Source organism: Etheostoma spectabile, chromosome 10 (genome assembly GCF_008692095.1).
Source record: "Etheostoma spectabile isolate EspeVRDwgs_2016 chromosome 10, UIUC_Espe_1.0, whole genome shotgun sequence".
Taxonomy (NCBI): Eukaryota; Metazoa; Chordata; class Actinopteri; order Perciformes; family Percidae; genus Etheostoma; species Etheostoma spectabile.
In genome coordinates this window covers 18,893,253-18,899,348 of record NC_045742.1, presented here as the reverse complement: position 1 = coordinate 18,899,348, position 6,096 = coordinate 18,893,253, and positions in this window count along the sequence as shown.

Here is a 6,096-nt window from a genome sequence, read left to right as displayed (position 1 = left end):
TCCATCCCTTATACACCCAACAACTGCTACTGCTACCATGTAGTATAAAAGACAAAGAAAAGAAAGCATAATTTCTGTGTACTATTTGTCTAGCGCAATTTCATGTATTGGGGTGAATGTCAAGGTTGTGAAAAATGCAGATGTTTACCACCTAATATGCAGAATTTTGATCTATTGTTTAAAATTCTTTTTTGATTGGCTAAGGAGTCATCCCATTATACAAAAGCTCCAGACCAGAGAGGTTATTTAAATAGTTGTAGGTAGACTACAAGAAACAAGGGGCTCTCTTTTTATGTGTAATCCCAAACCCAAACCGTGACCCCTGAATGAAAAGGCCAACTCTGAATATGGAAATGTGACTCTGACATTAACAGCCAGGCTGTATTTCCATTAAAGCCTTAGTAAATTAATACCATGATTTGAATTTAAACAACACTAAAGGAATGTCCAAAACCGAGAAGCTGGAATAATGGGTTAAGGGAGTGGGATGTTGTCTGGCTACTATACTGTCATCATGTCGTTGTTTTTAATTCCAAGGGTGAGATGTATGTTATCGGAGGGGGGTAATTAATTTGACGGGAAGTGTTGTAGAGAAAGAGAGGGAGAGAACTAATTAAACGGATGAGATGCAGAGTGGTAAAGGTCCTTGTCGTGCCATGAGGTGCTGTGTGTGAGCTGCTGTCCCTGGAGCTTTGATGACTGCTGCTGGGCCTTCTGGATGAGGGAGAGGATGGGTCTGACATTGCAGCAAAGGACAAAGATCTCACACAAAAAACACACACACACACACACACACACACACACACGCACACACGCGCGTCTGGCAATAGGGTTGCAAGAAACATTAAGAATCAGATGATCCGAGGTTGTAAACAAGTCAACAGTACGGCTTAATTATCTACCAATTTATTTGTATTTGGGGTTTGTACCTGTATCAACATATAACTACTTGTGTTTCTTACCATGTTGGAGTTTTTATATATCCCAGATCTTAGCAACTAAAATGTATCATAATTTATAGAAATTATTTTTACAAGGACAAAAAAAAGATACATATAATAAACTTTTAACTGCCAAATGCCAGACCCCAACCCTGCAAGTCTTAATGCCTGAGCTTGTGGTGACCATGTGTTTTTCCCCAGATAGAAGGGTGATTACCAGCTGTGTGTGTGTGTTTGTGTGTGTGTTAACAGACGCACATGGAAAACCTAAAAGTATGTTTGAGCTGAGGTTAGTTTGATTATGATGATGTTTTCCAGTGTCTCACTCACTTACTGTGCCTCTTCGCCAGTCTCTTAGGTTAGTTCCCCTTGTGTGTGCATGAGTGTTTATTTGTGTGTAGTCACTTAAACGGAAGCCTCAAGGGATCTTTTTATAGTTTCCAAAGAGCTTTTGGACTATTAGAGGAAGTAGACAGATGTGCATTCAAATTTTCACATCACCTCTCCTCCCCACTCTCCCCTCACAAGCTTGCATTACAGTGAAGGTGTTGCGACAGTATCAGTGATGGATGCTGGTTGCAGCTTTAACACTTCTCAAAGTTTGTTTGCTGTTTTCCATTTCTAACCCCCAAAACCATTAGCATGCAGTATATAACACCCACATTGCGCCTTTATCAAAAGCTGTTGCTTGGTCCCGGCACGAGAGAACGACATCCCACTCAAGTGTTGTTAATGAACTTGACAGTTACAGATCAAACTGAGCCCTATCAGACAGGATGAGAATGCTGCGTTCACAAATATAGTCTTCACGGAAACTGCAGTATTCCAACTGTATAAGCAAAATGACAAAGCTATCTTCAAAACGTATGCAAATAGTCACGACCCTTCTGATGGACCTCATGGGACCTTAATTCGGGAAAAAATATGAACAGGGATGAACAGGGAGAGGCAAATTATTTTATTTTTATTTTTAATTAAATACATTTTGTTCCCATTTGAACTGAGCCATGGGTTACCAATATTTTGTTCTTCAATTCAAAAGATAATTTTCAACCTTAGAAAGTCTCAATTAGCCGTAGGGTTTGTCATAGTACCACTTAGTATTTTGTGAAACCACTCAGGGAGCTACATCTCTCGTCTCACACAGTTTACGTAACCTAGCTTGATGCGCAAGTTGCTAGCTAGCTAGCTAGCTTAGCTCTGTTCCACAACACATGTAACATTATCTCACCGGATGTGTTTTATCCAGTGACGATCCTCTGCTCATTACATCCCTGGTGAGATACACACAGACATCGTAGCTTCAGCGAGACGTCATCCATGCAACATTGAAGCGTGCAATCTTTCTAATTACGTATTCTTTTACATAGTTTAAGAATTAACTGAGACTTTTTTCGGTTGAAAAATTATCTTTTAAATTGATGAACATCATATTTTTAATCCATGACTCAGTTCAAACACAATCGAAAAAAAAAGTGCCTCTCCCCGTTCACTATCGTTCACATTTTTTTTCGAATTAAGGAAGTAGAAGAGCATGACCTCGACCGTCTGTTCCTTTGAGTTAGGCTTAGGTTTGACACGGTATGTAACAACCAAAGGTAGCTGGTAGCAGTGAGGTGACCTTGCAGAAATTTAAGTTGTTACTTGCAGGTGTCTTCTGAATGGGTACTGATCCAAAGCCTTCAAATTGTTTTACTAAAACATTTACTTTTTCAGACCGGTTCTCTCTTTTTTCTTCTGACTTCCAGTTGCTCTTTAGTGTTTGTCTATTTACTCTCCTCACTTCTCTCCCTCTGTCTTCCTCTAACAACCCTTTTTCCTTGGCTCTCCTGCAGGGCCCAACATACCTTGCCAGGGGTCTACTCATTATTTATGCCACTTAAAATGTCCCAAAACAAAATGAAATTGCTTTTGCATCCATTGCAAAGATAAATCACTTGTAATGGGGCTGTACGTTCTCTTTAAGATATTAGGTGTTTAAAATAATAATCCAAACACGCTGTGCAGTACTGTTAGACCCCTGTCAATCATGCTGTATGTGAAAGAAAACAGTTGTAATATTCAAGGAAGCCTAGGGCCTGTGATGTAGAGATAGAGTGTTCAGCAAAGCTTCCCCTGTTCACAACAGTACAAACAGACAGCTAGTTGCCAAAGGATGAGTGGGAGGAAAGAGAGAAAAGAGAAGAGGCATTCAGGAGAGAGATAGCTGCATTGAAAAGCATGAATAGGGAGCTCAAAGACTTCACAGGACAGATTCCTGGAGGCTTTGCTTCTATTAGAGTTGAGAGACCTTTGCTGTCTGTCATTTGTTGGTCCACTGCTAATTGTGAAGAGTGCAAGCAGGCCAAAGTGTTGTTAGCTCCAGATTTCAGTCTAGTCCGCCAACCTAGCCAATCAGTCCTCCTTTCCGCAGGCGCCTCTCTGTCTCCTCGGACAAATGGCTCAGTCCGTACGACAACCGTCCCGCGTCCCCCCTTTTAGAAGAAGGGGATAAACAGAACTAGGTGGCAAAACAAGAGTGCTCTCTTTTCAAGTAGTTGAGGAGGAAAGGGAGGGCTGTCTGACACTCCGTATGCCCCCCCTCTGGCAGGCAAATCTGGAAAGTAGTCAAGACTGAACAGTCACAATAACGAGACCTAAGAGGCTGACAACATGAGCCAGAAAACTGTGTTCAAGGCAAAGACAAAGAAGGTCAGGACAGACCAATCTGTAGTTTGTGACGCAAGACTCAAAAAAAGACACAACCCTCCAAAATTTGCTATATCGAGTACAACCTTTACTAAAACCCCATGCACACCACTTCGGCATGTGGAGAAATCTGAAGCTTGACAGGCATGCCATGCCTACGGTTACTCCACTCTGACTCGACAATCACTGATCAGGGGAGGGGTTTAGCAAATAGTTAATTCAGTTATCAGTAATTCAGTTTCCTTAAACATCTTATTAGTAACAGATTATTCTGACAGAGGGTTTTCACGACACGTCATCAGATCGGAAGTTGCCATTCAAGGTACTCCGCCTCACAACAAAACACAGGCACTGAAGTAGATTCTGAACGTTGTCAAGGAAAATAGTAAATTATTGCTGTGTTTTAGGTTGTACCAATAGGTCAGACCAAGAAAAACATTTGGAATATTATCAATTTTCAAAAGTTATTAAAAACCAGGGAGAGGAATACCAGAAGTTATCAGAGGGAAGGAGGCACTTATGGTTGGCAAAGCTCAATTGCACTCAGATAGTTTACAGTGTAGATAGCAAACTGGGGGTCTTTGAAATGAAAAATAAATTGAGAGTCACTTGGCTACACCTTGAGTATCGCAGTGATTGACAGTTAAGCTTAGGTTGATTAAAGACGTTATTGCATTACTTACTTTACCTTAAAAAATAGTGGTAAGCGTTCTGGGACGAGTTCTTCTATCTCAGCATGTTGTTTGTAATTTGAAATGTTCCCAAATAAAAATATTTGATTGCAAAAAAAGAAAAGAAAATCGTGGTAAGCAAAGTTAGTTTTTGAATATAAAAACTTGACATGCCAAACTTTCTCGCCATCAAGTGGTGTCTTCTAAATCTAGGTTATATTTGATTTCTGGGGCATCATGTCTTATTTTTTTGTGTGGAGCTTTGAAAACGTCCATGTTTCCTCTCTGTCTATATGGGTGACAGTTCAAAGACGGCTGTCCCATGTTTGTTGTACAGAAAGAACATCAGAAAATTGTCAATTTTTATTTCCTGGCCAACGCATTAACTGTGCACAATCAATGCAGTGCAGGTGACTTATTTTGTCTGTGTGGACACACAAAACTGAGGAATTCACAGATGTAGAGGAAGAAAAAAGTGATTGTAATCGTTTTGTTGAAATGTCAGAAAGCTCACCTTGCATTTTTTTTTCTTACCTGGACATGCTGTCACCTGTCATTGACAACCTGAGGAACCTGGGATGGCAAGCATCTATTCACAGGCTTATCCGCCCACACAGCACTTACCCCTCCTATTCCGTCAAAGAGGAAAATGTAGTCAGGGATCATAATCCTTCTGTTTACTGCGGGACTCCCAGGGTGAAGGGGTCTGTCTGTGTTTAGCCTGCCCAGGACAGAGCTCCTTCGATGGGCTACAGGCCTCTGCCACTCTCCCTGTGGTTCTGGGAGCAGCAGGGTTCAGGGGATTACACGGCCACATAGTGGGTAATGTGCTCTCCGCTCAAGGACACTGGGTTTCAGATTTGTTGTCATATAACACATAAACACATAAAGTTCTGCCAAAATACTTATAAAAAACATTTTTGTATGTTAAATTCATTCATGTTGAGGAATCTTCAGGGTTGCAATGTCCCTCAGCTGTTTTCAGACAACAGAAGAATGATTTGGTGTTTCAGTTTACATCTGTGCTCCTCATCAACGACACAGATGTGCAAACAGCACGGATCCGAATCCAGTTTGGCTGCAACACCGAGCAGTACTAAGGAGGAGATGATGTGTACTCTCGTATGTGAGCGGCCTGGTGAATCTTTTCTGTTTGCTTGTGCATACAATGATTTCAGGGCATGGGTGTTTTTTTTTATCTGAGCTGCTTTGAAATGGTTGTGCCTGACAGTTTGGGACGTGTTATGTCTTATGATGACACTGAGACAGAGCGGACATGGGGCTGATTAGTTCATACCGTGAAGCTTCAGGAATCCATGTAGACGGCTTTGGTCCTGACATCATGTGTCTCCCAAGGCTTCAAAGCACACATGGTGGTCATTCTTTACTATATATCACAGGTTCAGATTAAATGAGACTATTCGGAGTCATTTCTTTCAGTAGTTTTCTTTTTCAGTTGTAATACCATTTAATTAACTTTAATCGTGTTCAAGAGGAGTAATTAAGAGCACTGATATACAGAAAAAGCTGAATGATAAAGAATTAGCACTGCCATTAGAAAATCTCTTTGTATGATTTCTATTGTACATATGGATATGAAGAAAAGAATCAACCTTTCTTGCTATGACTCTTGCCCAGTCAACGTCTTCTGCTCTTAATGTCTTTAAGAAGTTTTTCATATGTAAGGATTATTGTTATGATTATTGTGTGGTCAATGAATGTCAGAGGCACAGGCAGAAAACAACTGCACTCTGTAAGCCATTATAGATCACATGTCATCAGCAGTTTCTCTCTTT